The 20287-nt window shown below is 31.4% G+C and overlaps 2 long non-coding RNA genes and 1 other non-coding gene across 3 annotated transcripts; 1 reads left to right on the forward strand and 2 right to left on the reverse strand.

The window, feature by feature from the left end:
• Positions 1–2021: 2021 nt before the first annotated feature.
• LOC131176277 (small nucleolar RNA R71) lies at positions 2022–2128 on the forward strand. Its single transcript, XR_009146400.1, has one exon. It is a non-coding gene; the product is annotated as a small nucleolar RNA R71 (small nucleolar RNA).
• A 5670-nt stretch (positions 2129–7798) lies between these two features.
• On the reverse strand, positions 7799–9494 carry LOC131175970 (uncharacterized). The gene is made up of 3 exons (XR_009146087.1): positions 9430–9494; positions 8641–8697; positions 7799–8067 (listed from the first exon to the last, which is right to left on the reverse strand). It is a non-coding gene; the product is annotated as an uncharacterized LOC131175970 (long non-coding RNA).
• A 5305-nt stretch (positions 9495–14799) lies between these two features.
• Positions 14800–16521, reverse strand: LOC131175971 (uncharacterized). Its single transcript, XR_009146088.1, has 3 exons — positions 16439–16521; positions 15650–15706; positions 14800–15075 (listed from the first exon to the last, which is right to left on the reverse strand). It is a non-coding gene; the product is annotated as an uncharacterized LOC131175971 (long non-coding RNA).
• Positions 16522–20287: the final 3766 nt, after the last annotated feature.

Here is a 20287-nt window from a genome sequence, read left to right on the forward strand (position 1 = left end):
ATTTACAATTACTGGATAAGTGTTATTAGTGCCAAGAAATTCATACCTGAGCTGAGAAGGAAGTTGCTTAAGTTCTACCTTAGGTGCATCTTCTTCCTTGAATGATGGTTGCTTAGATTCTACTATTTCCTTTTGTGTGAGTTGAAAAACTGGAGCAGAAAATGAATGGTGGACTTCCCTCTAGATGTCGAGCATATGCAGCCACATGAGGGTTGTCATAGTCTATGCCTCCTCCATGAACCAAAAAATTTTCAAGTGGATCTTCTGGATATCTCTTTCTGAAGTGTTCTTCAACCAGCTCATCAATGATATCAATTCTCAAACAAGTATCAGCTTCAGAATGATGCTTCTTCATAGTGTTATTAATATTGAAAACCAATTGATCTTCACCAACTCTAAGAGTCAATTTTTCTCCCTTAACATCAATCAATGCTCCTGCTGTAGCTAGAAATGGTCTTCCCAAGATAATTGGAATATTAGAATCCTCTTCCATGTCCAAGATGACAAAGTCAACAGGTATATAGAACTTCCCAACCTTCAGAGGCACATTCTCCAAAATCCCTTCAGGATACTTAATTGATCTGTCAGCTAACTGAAGAGAAATGTGGGTTGGTTTAAGATCTCCCATATTGAGCTTCTCATAAATGGAGAGGGGCATAAGGCTAACACTAGCCCCTAAATCACATAAAGCTTTTGCAGAACATGATTCCCCAATGTGGCATGGAATTGAAAAACTCCCTAGATCCTTGAGCTTTGGAGGAAGTTTCCTTTGGAGGATAGCACTGCATTCTTCTGTCAAAGCTACAGTTTCATGGTCTTCAAGTTTCCTCTTATTTGAGAGAATTTCTTTTAAGAATTTTGCATAAGAGGGCATTTGTGAAAGAGCATTAATAAAAGGCACATTTATGTATAGCTTCTTCAAAACCTCTAAGAACTTTCCAAATTGCTTATCAAGCTTGGCTTTTTGAAATCTTTGTGGAAAGGGAAGTTGTGGTTTGTAAGGCTCTGGAGGTATATACTTCTCTTCCTTCTCTTCAATTTTCTCTTTACATTTTTCTGCACTTTCTTTCTCACTTTCTTGTTTTTCACTCTCATCAGTTTTTTTCTCATTTTCTCTCTTCTCACTATTTTCACTTTTCTCATTTTTTTCACTCTTCTCATTATTTATAACTTTCCCACTTCTTAAAGTAATAGCTTGACACTGCTCTCTTGGGTTTTCTGGTTGACTTGGAAGCTTTCCAAAAGACTTGGTACCTGAGGAAGATGCTTGTTGTGCAATCTGATTTTCCAGCATTCTGTTATGTGTTTGCATCTGTTCTAGCCTTGCTTTCATCTCTCTCATCTCCTCATCATGCTTAGTTTGGTTAGCAAGAATCTGTTGTAATAAAGCTTCTGTGGTGGAACTTTGTTCTTGCTGTTTTGGTGGAGGATTCATATTTTTCTGCTGAAAATTAGGCAATGGTTGCCTATTTTGCTGATATGGAATTTCTTGTTGCTGTTGTGGTTGAAAATTCTGATTTGGAACTTGACTTTGCTGATTTCCCCATGAAAAGTTGGGATGATTCCTCCAAGTTGGATTACAAGTTTGAGAGTAAGGATTCCCCATTTGTTTGTTTCCATAATTACCAACATATGCAGCTTGCTCTCCATAGTCTACTCCACAGCTGGTAGTTCCCTCTGCATAAGCAACTTGTTGTGAACTTCCAGATGATGATGATGAACTAACCAACATACTTAAATCTTCCATCTTCTTAGCCAAAACATTTGTAAGTGCATCAAACTTTGCATTAATCATGTTGAATGGATCAAGGTCATACATTCCAGCAGCTTGCCTCTTTTGAGTTGGAGCTGGTCCCCTTGGACTACTCCAAAGATGATTGTTCTTTGCAATTTTCTCCAATAGCTCATAAGCTTCATCTTCATGCTTCATAATAAATTCTCCTTCTGTTTGAGCATCAATAATCCCTCTAATTGCAGGAGTGACATTTGTGTAAAAATTCTGATTTATCATCCATTTTGGAATGGCATGATGTGGGCATTGTCTCTCTAATTCCTTCCATCTCATCCATGATTCATAGAGAGTTTCATCTTCTCTTGGTCTAAAAGCTGTCATTTGATTCCTCAATTCTTGAGTTTTTCCAGGTGGAAAATATTATGCAAGAAATGCATCAGTGAGTTGCTCCCAATTTGTAATGGAGTTGTGAGGTAAAGAATCAAGCCAATCCAATGCTCTATCTTTCAAAGAGAATGGGAATAGCTTCAATCTTGCTGCATCATCAGATACTCCAGGTTGTTTTTACATATCACAAATCATAGCAAACTTCTTTAGATGTGTGTGTGGATTTTCAGAAGAATGTCCCCCGAATTGGGAATTTTGAATCATTTGAAGAACTCCAAAATCCATCTTGTAACTATTTGCATCAATTCTTGGTCTTGCTATACTTTCTCTCAAGTCATCAAAACGAGGAAAAGCATGATCCATCATACTTCCCCTAGGCACATTAGCATTTACAACTTCACCTTGGGCTGCATTTTCATTGTTTCGACCATTTCCAGCATTACCGCCACCAATTCTAATTCTTTCATCAGCCATGTCTGCTTCTAATGCAGTTTCTCTCAAGGCTTCTTTCCTTTTTCTGGTTTCTTTCTTATTGGCTTTACAAAATTTCTCAATTTCAGGATCAAACAATAAGGATGTGTCACTTGTGCTTCTAGCTCTTCTCATAAAAGATTAAGAGTACCTAAAAAAGAACAAACAAACACAAAATAAAAAGATAACAAAGATAAAACTATAAACAACTAAAATGGTCAAGAATTCAATCTTAAACAAACAACTCCCCGGCAACGGTGCCAAAAACTTGATGTGGCCCAACCGCAAGTGCACGGGTCGTACAAGTAATATAGAAAAGTTATCGTTCCCACGAGGAGTTGTGTTAATGATTGAATTTTTGATATAGAAATTCTAACTAAATTGGACTATTTTTGAAATTAAAGTAATAAATTGATAGAAATTGAAGTGTGAATTCTATGTGTGTGAGATTAATAGTCTATTCAACAATGTATTAATTAAACTAAAATTGCATCAAATTAAAATAAGCAAGTTGAAATATGGCAAAATTTAAAATGGCAAGCAATTAAATTCAATTAGAAATTAACAATGATAAAAAGGCGATTCCGGAGTTCGGGAGTTCATATTCAAGCTATTTTGGGATTTTAAATTGGTTATCCAATCTTGTGGAACTTACGGGTTTTAAGGAGATTAATTCTTAAATCCTTTGAATACCCTTTCGAGTGAGACAAAGAGTGCCTTAATCAATCTAATCCTACTTTCGTGGAGTTAGAGTTAATTAAGACCCATTAAATTCTTTAATTAATCTGTAAATCCTCTTAATCCTTAGTCTATTTCTAGATCTAAGTTAATTAAGTCCAATTTCTTGATTATCTATCACAAGGCTTTCTCCTTTCGGTGCCTCAACCATGGATTAAGAACATCACTTAATGGGATCCTACACTAAGCATGTCATTAAGCACACAAGAAATGAATAAAACTCATTAAAACCACAAAATATGGATTACCCAATCAAAATCCACAAAATATCTCAAATATTACATCCCAACTCCAGAATCTAATGAAAACTACTCACTACCCATAATATTTACAAGATATTCTGAGTTAATATGGAAATAAAGCTTTAATCTAAGCTAAGAAACAAGAAGCTCAACACTAGAAAGGTAAGAAAAATGCAAGAAAAGAAAGAAATCTCCAAATCTGGTTGGAAATGGTGTGGGAGACGATTGTGACTCTTCAGCTGCTGCCCTCTCCTTTCCCTTTTCTTCCTCTCTTTCTTCCCCCCTTCTAAAATGGAAAAAGGGGCTATTTATAACTTTTTTTTTTCTGACAAAGAGCCCTAAAATGGTGTGTTTGAGGTGTGATTTTCTGAGGGAATCTTCTGCCAGCTCATCAATGAAGTCTTTATGGGACTGCATAACTTATGCAGTCCCTTATGCAGTTTTCGGCTGATTTCTGGCTCTCTTATGCGAAACAGCATGACCAAGCGTATAAGTTATGCACAATTCTGTGAGGCTGCATAAGGGAGGCACGAATCTGCATAAGTTATGCGGCAACTTATGCAGATTTCGGCAGATATTGGAACAATGTTTCTTCTCCTTATGCAGATCTGCATAACTTATGCGGCAAGTTATGCGCAATTTGGCCAATGCATACTTCAACTTTGAAACTTGTTTTTGACATCTTTGGCTGCAAAAATCATTCCTCAAAAGTAAAATTTTCTTTTTAGTCCTTCAAAAACACCATTTTTCCTACAAAACAAAGTAAAAATTACAAATTAATCCAAAATTAGCAATTATGGAAAAACTAACTAAATAACTAATGAAATTAGCTAAAGGAGACTAATAATCAAGTAAAATGGCTATGAATTTAAATCTAAATGACTATGCAAAATGTATGTATCATTACTCAATTGATTTAATTAACTAAAATATATGATTTAATTAACTAAAATATATGATCAATGTGATATGTCACATACTCAATTGATTCAATTAACTAAAATATATATTTTATTGAATCATTTAAATGATAATTGTCACAATTAACCTAAAATATATATGATTAATGTGACATTGTACATAATTAGTTGATTCAATTTACTCAATTAAATGTTCAATTGAAAAAAATATATGATTAATGTGATATGTCATATATTCAAAATGATTCAATTAATTTAAATATATATTCAATTGAATCAATTAAATGATAATCGTTATAATTGACTGAAATAGATATGATCAATGTGATATTACACATAATCAATTGATTTAATTAACTCAATTAAAAGCTCAATTGACTAAAATAAATGATTGAAGTGACATGTTACATACTCAAATTGATTCAATTGATTTAAATATATATTCAATTGAATCAGTTAAATGGTAATTTTCGTAATTGGCTCAAATATATATAATCAATGTGACATGTTACATATTCAAATTGATTCAATTGACTCAAATATATATTCAATTAAATTATAATTTTTGCAATTGACTGAAATGTATATAATTAGTGTGACATTATACATAATCAATTTTATTTAATTGACTCAATTAAAATTTTAATTGACTAAAATATATGATTAATGTGACTGCAACATACCCAAAATAATTCAGTTGACTCCAATATATACATTTAATTGAATCAACTGAATTATAATTTCGCAATTGACTTAAATATATATGATTAATGTGACCTTACACATAATCAATTGATTCAATATACTCAATTAAAAGCTTAAATGACTAAAATATATAATCAATATAACATGTCAAATACTCAAATTGATTTAGCTGACTCAAATATATATTAAATTGAATAAATTAAATTATAATTTTTGCAATTGATACAATCAATGTGACATGTCATATGCTCAGTTTATTTGATTGATTAAAACATATATTGAATTAAATTCATATAGATTCTTCCTATTTACTCAAACCAAACAAGCATATTAATTTATCTATTACTGTCTAATTCAATTTCGTATCATAGATCAAATTAAAAATTTTTTTAAATTGAATAATAATTAATTAATTTAAATTAAAATCATTTTGGTTTAAAAATGAAATAATTAAATATAATTAAAGTCAGAAATTAAAATTAAAAGTGAGATGAATAATTTGATTTAATTAAAATTAATCCTAACATTAACCACCCATATTTTTTTTTAATTAAACTAGCCAGATTAAAGGGCAGAAAATTTGGCATGTTGTACCTTACACGTTTTTATGTAATATACATGATTTTTATCAATTGGTACAAAGTTGAGAAAAAAAAAATAAAAAAGCCTCCAAATGATAAATATTGATTAAGAGAAAATTGTTTCATCACAAATATTAGCTGAAGGAAAAAATACATATCGATTGCACTCTTTAAAGCTTTAATAAATTAAAATTAAAATAAAATTTCAAAATTAAAATTTAAATATTAAGTATATGTTATTAAAATTCAAATAATTATCTATGTTTTCTTCAATGTGTGTAGAGAAAATAAGTGTAGAGAAAAAGTTTTTTTTTTTTTTTGAAAATGAAAATATAATTTATTACTATTTGCTAAAGAAAAAGATGTAGTTAGAGGGAAAGTATTGAAAGAGGAAAGAGTAAAGGATAGAAGGAAAATTTACCTCAAAAAATATAAAGAGTAAACAAGACATTTTATGTTGCTGAAAATCCTTTGATTCATATTAATTGTGGATCCACTTGATCCCTCAATCATGATCCATATATATATATATATATATATATATATATATATATATATATATATATAAAGAGAGAGAGAGAGAGAGGATGAATGGTTGAGATCATTTTTTCAAAATGGATGGCTAGGATCTAATGTCAGTTAAAAGAAAAAAACAAAAAAAACGTATGGGAAGACCTATACAAAATTAAAAGATTAGTTAACTACTGGGCTAGGGGAAACAAATATATATTAGTTGTTTTTAATATTAATATATATCAATCCGGTTTGGTTTTTTAAAATTTTTTGTTATAAAAATCGAACCAAACCGAATAACTAAAAATTTTAAAAAGTAAAATTAAATCGAATTAAATTTCTACAAAAACTGAACTGAATTTTTGAATTAAAATGGTTCGGTTCAGTTTATTCGGTTAAAACCGAATAATTATTTTTGTTTTTTTTTTTTATGCTTTCGTTCTTTATTACCGTGCTACACTGAAGTACAACTATAGTTTTCATTATCAAGAAATTTGTTATATACACCAGGATGTATTACAAATCATCAGAAATTAAAATTTTATATTTATATATTACAATAAGTTCTATCGTGTTTTTACATAAGGCTACTATAATTTTAAATTGCATGTCAATCTTTTATCAGATAAGTGTATACAACTAAGTACGTGTAAGAATTTTCCTTATAATTAAAAAAAATTAAGGATTAGAAATACCTGCACGTACCTTTTAATAATTTCATTATAATTTGGTTAATAATTGAATGATTGGGAAATCAAATCATTATTTAAAAAAAAATTACAATTTGAATAATTTTTATAGCAAATTTATAAAAGAAAAAAAAAAGATAATTTTAATAGTAAAAAGGAAAAAAATTGAAACCAAAAATAATTTCAGTTTTAATAATTTAATGTTTCGAAAATTATTCTTCCATGCAAGTGTGTAACCATTGAATATATGGAGAACTTGAGGAAAAAGGAGGAAAAGTTATTTTATTATCATTATTGTATCAATAGTGAATATATTTTGTTGGTAGATCATCATAAATTCAACATAATTGATTATTATAATAAAATTATTATACATATAGAATAGTTATATTCTAAAATTTCATGTAATGAAGAGGATAATTTTTTTTATTTTCATTTGTTTAAAACATTGTTAGGAGGGTTTTTAAATAAATAAAAAGAGAAATTTTTACTTAAATTTTGTCTATTATAGACTCAAAATATAAATATTTAGAGATATAAATATATGATACTCATATATTTAAGAAGTAAATTAATCTATTGAATCTATGATGAAACAGGTCTAAATAAGAAAAATCTAAATAAAAATTTAGTTTGAACATGACATGTCACGACCCAACCTATGGGCCGGACCGGCACTATGACCTGAGCCAGCTTAAAGCCCCGGAGGCCTGTAGTAAGCCTAACTATTCCTCAAATCCATAACCAGGCCCACAATTTAGACCTAATATGCATATAAAATAATTTAAATTAAACTATTATAATTATATTTTGAGCCAACTTAACCCAGAAATTTTCAGAAACTAAAATCAGGGGAGCCTAGCTCAACCCTGTTACCTCATTTACAAATTGTTTAAATACCATACAAATCTTCATTTATTAATTTCAAAATTTTAAATTAACACAATTTCTAACAAGGTCTACACTATTACTAACACATGCGGAATTCTAGATTTTAAATTTAGAAAATATAGTAAAACAATTAAATAATCGACGTTAAACCTGCGAGGAAGAAAACAGGTTGCTCTGTAAAATAACTCCTCCTGTGGCCTGGAAAATATTGAACAGGAGTGAGCGTTCGACTCAGAGAATAAAATATCAATTTTAACCATAATCTCTATAACTATCTAAAACTAATGCACCATGTGGAGTGAAATGCAACATCAGCAATATTATCACATCATAACAACAAAAAGGTAATTTGGAGCACTCACACACCCAGTAATATCAATCAGTACATTTATGGGAGTTGATCCCCTATACAGCTCTCTTAATCCAACATGTGCCAGCGAAGAACTCAGCTCGGACTTCCACTTAAATAACCAAATCGGGGTCCTAGCGAAGAACTCAAGCCGTGTCTACCCCGAAGGACCAGGTCTCAGCGAAGATCTCAAGCCGTGTCTACCCGTCCTATCCATAGTCCACACCACATCGCACGCACGCCAATGCACGCACACTGCTCCAAATTACCACAACAACATCCATGGCACTTTAACAGTTATGAATGTAACATAAATCGTGCCTAGAGTTTAACTACATAGATATATACATATAAGTGATGCATGGGCATGCTTGAACATATAATAAGATTGAAATTACAATTAAAATTAATATTTTACTCACAGTACACCGATGACTATTGTGGCTGCTGGATGCAGAAAAATAGCTGATCTCGATCACCTAATAATTAAATTATAAATTTATTAGTACTAAGTTAGAACAAAACTCTAAAGAGGCAATAGACTGTCTAATTTATGCCGAAAATCCAGCAGAGTTTTCCCTATACCTGGGACCTACACAACCTGCAAAAAGGCTCAAATAACACTTCTAAATTCAACTTATATCTCATCATCATTATATGGCCCCTCCTGGGCCCTCCAAACCAAGCAATACTCAAAACCTTAAAAATTACGTTTTAGTCCCTATAATTGGCATTTTGCAAAAATCCACTCAAACATGCTCTAAAAATTCTAAAATTTTGTTCCGCGGTCCTTAATAATATTATAAGGTTATTGCAAAATGAATTGTAATTTTCTAATCACCATGAATATTTTATTCAAGAATTTTACTCAATTCCATAAGTTTCCAACAGCTAACATATTCTTAATTCAACCCAATTCAATATTTACATATTTAAACCTCCACCCTCAAGCTTCAACCAATTATATAAAATTTAAATATCTTAATTTCAAATAATCTTATATGCCTATAAGTTAAAAATCTAACTAAAATCCATCTATATTTTTCAAAAATATTCTACAATCACTCAAAAATTCAGCAAACACCATAGAATATCTCCAAATAATTTTGCTTTCATCATATATTTTTCTTAGAATTTTTTTCCAATTTTTCCTGTTTAAGAAACACTGTATTTATACTCCACAGACAGAGAAATAATAAAAATTGTCTTACCCGAAGTTTATCTGTCTCAAAAATTCCAAAAATTTATGAGGAAACCTCTGGAAGTTGAATCATCTCATAGCCCACCGGAGATACCGCCGGAACCACCGCGCACGGTGGCCGGCCACCGGCGATATTTGCTGGATCTGATCATACCACCATGTTCCTCTCCTCTTCCTCAGTCCATAGGTGGTCTCGGATCGTCGATCCAACTGTCGGATCGTCGTAGATCTGACGAAAAAGCTTGAAAAACCCGAAATTTCTCTCCTCCATATCTCACTCATCCGACCTCCATTTGCTGCAAAATTGGTATCAAAAGAAAGCTCTCGGAACAAGCTTTCCAACACTACCTGAATCGCCTCGATCGGACATCGGATGAAGCCGAAATTACGCCGGAAAGCCGCTGCCCACTGTGCACGCGTTTTCTCTCTCTTCTCCCTCTCTTGCTGCCATTTCTGGTGGTTCTGGCCGTCGACGGAGGGTCGCCGGCCGGATGGGGAGCCGCTTGGGAAGTCGTCGGCCGGTCACCGGAGAAGGAAGAAGAAGAAGAGAGGGGAGGAGAGGAGAGAAGAGAAAATGGGGGAGGGGGGGGGGGTTCCTCCTCCCGTTTTTGAACTTTTTTTTTTCTGGTTGTTACATTCTTCCCCCCTTAAGAAAAATTCGTCCTCGAATTTTCGAATAAACAAAGAAATAAGGAAAAGAAGATTATTAGAACAAGTGTAATCATTACTCCTTCAGCTATGCAGAGATTGGTAAAACATTTATTCTTCAAACTCTTCGTATATTATATATGACATTCTACTGCTCTCTGATTCTACTATAGTGTCCTATTTGTCATTATCTCTTTCTAGAGGGCTTTTATCTTGTAACTATTTATTAACCATTTTTCTGACATTTCAAGTATTCGCTATACCTCACTATTCTTGACTTGATGTCTCATAACTTCAATTAACTTTGGTGCTTACCTCACTTTTATTACGCCCCAACATGTCTCTTGGTGACTTCAGTCATCATTCTTTTGTTTTAATAATCTCTGTTTCCCCAATGACATAACTTATGTTCCTTATTCCATGGTATCCTATGAGTAGCTTTCCTGTAGCACCTAATCTAGGCATCTTGTTCGAGATCTTTACTCTTCTTATGACCTCAATGGTCAACACCTATAATCTTCTCACTCCCATGCTACTTCAAATTTTTAATCTCTTTTGTGTCATTACTAAGGTACTTAGACCAACCTCTATCCATCTTATGTAACTAGTCAGGTAGAGTCTCCTCCAAGGGCCAAGTGTATCATTTATCAACATTGGAAAGTAAACTGGGTTTCTCCTTCTAGGTAACAAAAGTGTTTATATTCCCTGACAACTCAATCCATGCGACTTTATCAATTCTCACTCCTCCTTTGGAATGAGAATATCTAGACTTTTTCCTAAAGCTTCTTAGTATGTGGCCTACTTCTGACACATTGGCATTTAGATCGAGGCTCTACTACTCCTTTAATCTATCATCTCATAATAACTTGTTTTAAACATCTCTTAGTGTGTTCCTAGCACACCTATTCCTTCTTATCCTCATCATTATAACTGGCTCTATCGAGCTTTCTTCCTGTCCTTTACATCTTATCCACTTCCCTTTTCCTATTTCTGGTATTGTTGATATCTTTTCAACCTGCTGTACTTATTCCTTAATTTTAATCCTATCTCACCCTTACACCTTTTCCTTCAAAGATGTCTATCCCATCATCAACTTTAACTTTCTTTTTATTTCTTAGTCTTATCTTGATTACTAGTTCCATTACTTCGAAAATTCTAACCTTACGATTTACTCCTACCAGCACATTCTTCACCTTATGTAACACTTATAATTACCCATAGAAATTTCTTTTTGTATCCCCTTTCCCAACTTAACTATCAGAACATTATCATTCCCCACCAGCCTCAGTAGGAAATTGCTCATCCTGGATGGATAGGAGCCCTTGAAACTATAAGTTCCATCTGAACTAACACGGCCGTGGGAAATGTGTGTCATGCCTTAATTCCAAACAAGATACTTCAAGTGTTCATTCTCCTGAATATAATCACATATACTGCCCATACCTTTCCAAACTTCAGTCTCCACTTTTCCCATTAGTAACAATTCTATTCACTGTAACTCATTAGCAATTAGCACTTCCTCCAGCTCATAATTTAAAATAGTCACAAGCCTTAGTAGCTAACTCAATTTGACTCCTGTTATTACTCTAATCGTCCTTTCATACTTAACACTAGGTATGCACTTACTGTCCTTCTCATATCAGGAAATTTATGTATGAATTGGTGCCTACCAAACTCTCAAATAACTAGGTCTCCTTAACTCAGTCTCTGTTCCTTATATAACGCTTCTAGAATCAAAAACACGAGCTAAACTTAAAAAGAAAGAAAAATATTCTCTTATATTCAACTACGCCCGATTGTCCATATAATAACGTTTAACCTATGTTCCTTGGTCTTTCTCTTCAAATTTCATCATCTCCTAGCACAATTATGCTCTACCTATAAGGTATCATCTGCATGAATTCTTTATCGCATCATTGTCCTTCCTGACATAATACTTTATATTTTTATTAACTTTACTTATACTCGACCTATGATTCATATCTATCATCGTTTATATTGTGCCCTTAACTTTTGTTGATTCCTGAAAGATTTCTCTCGCTAATAGATTCTTCCAACACTAATTCCACCCTTATCTATGGTCATTTATTTAATGCTTGAACTTTCTAGTGATTTATAACCACCCAAACTTGTCACTTCTCGTTCTACCGCTACTGTTATTCTGTCGTTATTGCTTCACTACAAAGTGATTTTGTTGATCACATTAAAAATGTTTGCCTAACATTCATAATGAACCTCTAACTACCTTCTCACTATCTCAAAGGTCTAACCTAAAGCCTATGTGTCATTATCTATCATTCTTTTCCTCTCATCATACCTATTTGATCCCTTAGATTGACTTTTATTTAACTTATTACTTACTAACTCCTTTGTCTCTGCCTAATTAGATAGTCCGCAATATCATCTCACACCTTCTAGCTTTTGCTCATTATTATTGTATCCCTCACCTAATCTTCTTGATACTGTTAACAAGTTAAAAGAATCTTGCCCCATTGCTATCCACTTCACTTTAGGAATAGGGAATAGATAAAGTATGATCTAATCATGCAACTCCAAGCTCTATATTTTAGCCCCTGGCACTACCTCAACTACATCATGCTATGAGTATCACATTACTAGATTCCACACCTCCATCACTATTCTCACTAATATGGTCCCATTTTGGGTTTTCCATCATTGTCATTCACCTTGCCAAGAATAACACTTAGCTTACCCTATATCTTAACTTTGTTCCTTTTTTATTATGCGTTCTTCAGGTTGTCCTTCCGTTTATTTCCTTTGTCTTACCCAAAATAGAACTTGACTATTCTATCACTGGTTCCATTATTCTTCCTAACATGATAGCTGTACCTACTAACTATATCTTCCAGAGTCTCTACCGCGTTATCACATATCTGTGCTACTCAGATTTGGTCCTTTGACCACTCTAGCTAGTACTTCCACTGGCTTTTAGATTATATTGCATTTGCAATCAATTGTCCAAACCTTCATCCTACACTTTCTCTATCCATTGGCCTTCTATAACTTATCTTCGCTAATTTATTTCTCTTAACACTATTATAATTAGATTATACTATTGTTTTGAACAATATAAAGTTAGAAAGGAACTCAGAAAATTGCAGTCATACCTTTATCGTATGATTTCTATTCTTATCCTTTAGTTTACATAATACCCTTACTACCTCGAGAACTGATTCTACAGTAATTTTATTTATTTGTTGTTGTTATTATTATTATTATTATTATTATTATTATTATTATTATTATTATTATTATTATTATTATTATTATTATTATTATTATTATTATTATTATTATTATTATTATTATTTTCTATGTTTACTCAATTAGCCAAAACTTAAGATTTCGGGCACCCAAACCCGTCATCCAATTCAAAGGATTTACATCCATCGTGATCTGATTATATATGATTTCTATAATGAAACTTGTATCCTCTGCAAGATACCCGAGCCAACTACTCTCTACCACACTTTACAGTCCCATCTAGGACACTATTCCATAAGTCATCATTATCAGTAATAACCTTCGATCCCTTCTGAAAAGATAGTACTATACCCTAACTTGCTGTAACAAAGATACTACATTTACCACCTTGCCAGAACCATGTCAAGTTAATGACTCTTTTATCATATCATAGCTCTATAAATCATCAATTCATAGTTTCGACATTCTCTAGGTAGTAGGGTTGTATTTTATTCCATACTTATACACACAAGGTATACTATTCTCACTCTATAAGTGTCACCTTTACTTTGCAACTAATCCAAAACCTCTGGTCTGATGGCAACTTTTGATGTAACTCTAGCTCATGCTAGGGTAACTGAGTCACTGACTCTAGTTATCACCCAACTGTGACCTTTCAATATTCTAACTCTAGACTCTTAACCAGGAGTTCCCAACTCCTCTGCAAATATAGAACTCTGTTCTGGCATAACTGTACCAAAACATAAGCCATCTCAAACACCCTCATTATGGAGCACCACGGGGATGCACGCAGCTCTACACAATAATCTCATGTCGGTACTGTAATCTGTAGCTTACAGAGCAGACATTGAGAACATTGTATAGTTACTACGATACGTCCTGACAGACTAAGTCTCTTAATCTCTTATCTCTCTTGAATATTCTATTATCATAAACTTATTCTGACTGGGTCATTCATTGACGACTGCCAGCAGTGGTATCCTTATCCTTATCTAGGGCAACTGTACTTTTAAGACTCACCTTTATGTACTCGTGCCTTGCACGAAATGGGCACACCATTTAAACCCATACAGATAGAAACATAACATTTCTTGGAGTACGTATCCTCATGATGGACCTCACATGTCTACTAACTCTATTTCACATTTTTATGTATTCCACGAAAATCAAGACACTAACTGAGGTACTCTTATATTTCCCGAAGTATAACGCAGAATCTAGAAACAAAGAATTACAGAAAAAGACGAAACAGAATCCTATACTCCGCATGTAACATCCTAACAAGACTCCTTTTACACTCCCAAGTATATTCTTTCCCATGAATCTAGAGCCTAAGCTCTGATACTAACTTTGTCACGACCCAACCAATGGGCCGGACCGGCACTAGGTCCTGGGCCAGCTTAAAGTCCCCGAGGCCCGTAGTAAGCCTAACTATTCCTCTAATCCATAACCAGGCCCACAAATTCATATAAAATAATTTAAATTAAACTATTATAATTATATTTTGAGCCAACTTAACCCATAAATTTTCAGAAACTAAAATCAGGGGAGCCCAGCTCAACCCTGTTACCTCATTTACAAATTGTTTAAATACCATATAAATCTTTATTTATTAATTTCAAAAATTTAAATTAACACAATTTCTAACAAGGTCCACACTATTACTAACACATGCGGAGTTCTAGATTTTAAATTTAGAAAAAATAGTAAAACAATTAAATAATCGACGTTAAACCTGCGAGGAAGAAAACAGGTTGCTCTGTAAAATAACTCCTCCTGTGGCCTAGAAAAATATTGAACAGAAGTGAGCGTTCGACTCAAAGAGTAAAATATCAATTTTAACCATAATCTCTATAACTATCTAAAACTAATGCACCATGTGGAGTGAAATGCAACATCAGCAATATTATCACATCATAACAACAAAAAGGTAATTTGGAGCACTCACACACCCAGTAATATCAATCAATACATATATGGGAGCTGATCCCCTATACAGCTCTCTTAATCCAACATGTGCCAGCGAAGAACTCAGCTCGGACTTCTACTTAAATAACCAAATCGAGGTCCCAGCGAAGAACTCAAGTCGTGTCTACCCCGAAGGACCGGGTCCCAGCGAAGATCTCAAGCCGTGTCTACCCGTCCTATCCATAGTCCACACCACATCACACGCACGCCAACGCACGCACACTGCTCCAAATTACCACAACAACATCCATGGCACTTTAACAGTTATGAATGTAACATAAATCGTGCCTAGAGTTTAACTACATAGATATATACATATAAGTGATGCATAGGCATGCTTGAACATATAATAAGATCGAAATTACAATTAAAATTAATGTTTTACTCACAGTACACCGATGACTATTGTGGCTGTTGGATGCAGAAAAATAGTTGATCTCGATCACCTAATAATTAAATTATAAATTTATTAGTACTAAGTTAGAATAAAACTCTAAAAAGGCAATAGACAGTCTAATTTATGCCGAAAATCCAGCAGAGTTTCCCCTATACCTGGGACCTACCCAACCTGCAAAAAGTCTCAAATAACACTTCTAAATTCAACTTATATCTCATCATCATTATATGGCCCCTCCTGGACCCTCCAAACCAAGCAATACTCAAAACCTTAAAAATTACGTTTTAGTCCCTATAATTGGTATTTTGTAAAAATCCACTCAAACATGCTCTAAAAATTCTAAAATTTTGTTCCACGATCCTTAATAATATTATAAGGCTATTGCAAAATGAATTGTAATTTTCTAATCACCATGAATATTTTATTCAAGAATTTTACTCAATTCCATAAGTTTCCAACAGCTAACATATTCTTAATTCAACCCAATTCAATATTCACATATTTAAACCTCCACCCTCAAGCTTCAACCAATTATATAAAATTTAAATATCTTAATTTCAAATAATCTTATATGCCCATAAGCTAAAAATCTAACTAAAATCCATCTATATTTTTCAAAAATATTCTACAATCACTCAAAAATTCAACAAACACCATAGAATATCTCCAAATAATTTTATTTTCATCATATATTTTTCTTAGAATTTTTCTCTAATTTTTCCTGTTTAAGAAACATTGTATTTATGCTCCACAGACAGAGAAATAATAAAAATTGTCTTACCCGAAGTTTATCTGTGTCTCAAAAATTCCAAAAATTTATGAGAAAACCTCTGGAAGTTGAATCATCTCCATAGCCCACCGGAGACACCGCTGAAACCACCGCGCACGATGGCCGGCCGCCTGTCGCCGTTGACATTTGCCGGATCTGATCATACCACCATGTTCCTCTCCTCTTCATCAGTCCATAGGTGGTCTCGGATCGTCGATCCAACGGTCGGATCGTCGTAGATCTGACGAAAAACCTAAAACTTCTCTCCTCCATATCTCACTCATCCGACCTCAATTTGCTGCAAAATTGGTATCAAAAGAAAGCTCTCGGAACAAGCTTTCCAACGCCACCTGAATCGCCTCGATCGGACGTCAGATGAAGCCGGAATTACGCCGGAAAGCCGCTGCCTACTGTGCTCGCATTTTCTCTCTCTTCTCCCTCTCTTGCAGCCGTTTCTGGTGGTTCTGGCCGTCGTCGGAGGGTCGCTGGCCGAATGGGGAGCCGCTTGGGAAGTCGTCGGCCGGTCACTGGAGAAGGAAGAAGAAGAAGAGAAGGAAGGAGAGGAGAGGAGAGGAGAGGAGAGAAATTGGGGGGGGGAGGGGGAGGGGGGGGGGGGGTTCCTCCTCCCGTTTTTGAACCTTTTTTTTTTTTCTGGTTGTTACATGACAAGTAATACATCACAGGAGATTTCACTGAATTTTGAATGGAGGGAATTTTCTTACAATAAAATTAAAATTGGGTGATATTATTAGTACAAAGTGACTTTAAAGATAGAAATGAAACAATCATAAAAATTGAGGGATTACGTATAAATATCACCCATCCATTGAAAAGCAAGAAATCGACTAAACATGACATGTGAGCCCAAAAGATAAAGGGCCTGTTTAGTATTATTGTTGAAATTGATATCGAGAAAATCATCTTTTTAAATATACTAATAGAGAATATTAAAAAATAATTAAAAATTAAATTTAATTATTTTTAATTATAAAAGTACTAATATAATCAAATATTTTTTCTAAAATAATATTTTTATCCAAAAAAATAATTTCAAATCCTAAAACTCAATAATAAGCAGGCTAAAGATTCCAAGCAAAAGCCCATCATATTTGTTTTAAGGCCATAACAGCCGGCTGCTTTCTTATTTCTCATCCCTGTGGGACCCGCAAATCTGGGACCCATGTTTCTGTTCTAAAACTTTACTGCAACGCTAACCACCAAACAAAGATATAAACTCGCTTACTACTAGTCCCATAGAGTCAAAGTCAACACTTTAATAGCAATCGTTAATCATACACTTCTTTTTGTCTATATATGTTGTGCACCTCACTGCAGAGGATAAAAAATCTGATTTCCTTTTTTTAACATTAGACGACAAACTTGGAAGCCCAATGGGTGGGTTATAACCGCGTTTATAAGGAGACAAACTGGTTCTTGATCTTCAATTCTTCTCCTCCTTTTTCAGTACTAGGACAGATGATGGCCATCACAAAGTTTTGTCAGCTTTTCCCATGTTTTCTCCATCTTCTTGCTTATTTGTGGGATTTCAAGATTCTGCATAGGTAGAGGTCGCCATTTGTGGAGCGTTTTTGTCTAAACTGTCTTATTATTACACTCGATTTACACCTAATCATGTCTTAAATTCTTAATTTTTATTTATTAAACACGTCGCATAATATATTTTTTCTAAATTTTAAATTTTAAAATTTTTATTGTGTCATAAATTTTTAATTATCTAATCCGTTTAATGGATAATCACATGGCGCATTTATGTTTATATTTAATACAAGAAATTTAAATTTTTTCAACGTCATTTAAAAGTTTATATTTATAACAGTGAAATAAATTTAATTTAGTATAATTTTATATAATATTAAATTTTTAATTATTTTTTATTTAACTTTTTAATTTTATTTGATAAAATTATTTATGTATGCTCATATCAATAAGTATTAATATCATTGATTTTTATTTGATATAAAATATTTTACATAATTTTATATTTTTTTATGGTATAAAGAAAAATTTTTAAAAATAAGAAGAATAAATATATTAACACTAATAAATTATTTATAAATAATGAATTAGTAACTAAAATTTTCTTTTTATATAAAAAATAAAAAATCAATGCTAATAGAATAAAGGATATTGACGTTGGTATATTATTATTTTTAAAAGAATAATTATATTAAAAAATATATAGATAATTATTTAATTTATAATAAAATACATTGTCAAATTAATTTATAACATATTTTTAAATTAAATTTTTTATAATTATTTTTCTAAAAGCAAACATCAAATTTCAACAGAGAAAATTGTTGGATCCAAATAAATAGAAAATATAATAAATAATGTAATGGTTATATTCATAAAAAAAATTAGACTATTTTAAAATGAAAATATCAATTTAAGTTTATATTTAAATATAAATTTATTTAATTAAAATAACAATTCTATATATTCTTAATTTTTTTTATACATATTCATTATTTGCTACGCTAGAATAAAATTACAGTATTAAAAAATATTATTTTTTTATATGTACACACATTAGTATTTTTTAAACTTTTAATAATATATCATTTTAAAATAAAAAAATTAATATTATAAATTTCAATCATTTTATTAATTATATTAATTTTATAATTAAACTTAAGCCTAACATATTATGTTAATTATTAATTTTTTAAATAATATATTTATCTATTTATTTTTTATATATATAATTTATTTTATATGCTTTGTATGTAATTACATATTATTTAAAAAATTTATATTCATATAATTTTATTATATGTTACATAGAAATTAAATATTTTTTATAAATCAACTAATATGAATTTTTCTTATAATATTTTTTCGTTGTTTTATACATATATAAGGCTTATCAATAAATGTAGTAGTATTTGCATGGGATTTATAAATTCAATTTTAATTTGAACTAACTTATATATTAATACAATAATTAAGAATTTTAGAAATATAACTATAATTAAAAAATATATATTTATTTTATATGAAATATTTTTGAAATGAATTTATTAGAAATTAAATTAAAAGAAAATTTCAAAAACACTAATAAAAGAATTTATATTAGAATTCATTTTGGTAAATTTAAATGTAATTGTGTTTACATACAAAATTTTAAGATAGAGATCGAAATATATTAGAATCCATTAAAAATTATTTATATAAATAAAATATTTTTATATTTTTATAAATAATATAAATCATGAAGGTATTTTTATAAAATTTTATTTTAAATTACATTTAATAAAGTAAAATTTAAATATAAGCAAGATTAAAAAATTTATATTTATATAAATTCTATATAGACACTTAAATTTTAAGTTTTGACATTTTTAAATTTATATAAATTAAAAATTAAATTAAATAATAAAAATATAATTGTGAATATTATAAATAATAAAAGACAATTTAGACAAAGCCAATGTTCCTCTTTCCCTTCACACACACATATGTATTATATTTATTAAATTATTATATAAATTAAATTAAAATTATATTAAAATAAATAAATAATTAACTAACTATGTCAATAATTTATTTTATAACTGTATTCACAAAAGTTATTTTTTAATCAATACTAAAATTTTATTAAATTTCTTTATCCTTTGTCTTGCTTTTGCTTGAAACTGTGCTTTGGTTGATTATTCGCTTTTTGTATTATTATTATTTTGGTTTAGAGTCTTACTCATTCTTGGTTGTTATTGCTTCAAGGAGCTGTTTGAAGGATTAGTTGGGCTGGGTTGGATTGAGTTTTATTCGTTTCTAATTAATTATTGAAGGGAGAAATGCAGGTTTTTGGTCATTTGGTTTTGATGCTTGTGCCTGACT

Source organism: Hevea brasiliensis, chromosome 18 (assembly GCF_030052815.1).
Source record: "Hevea brasiliensis isolate MT/VB/25A 57/8 chromosome 18, ASM3005281v1, whole genome shotgun sequence".
NCBI classification, from domain to species: domain Eukaryota; kingdom Viridiplantae; phylum Streptophyta; class Magnoliopsida; order Malpighiales; family Euphorbiaceae; genus Hevea; species Hevea brasiliensis.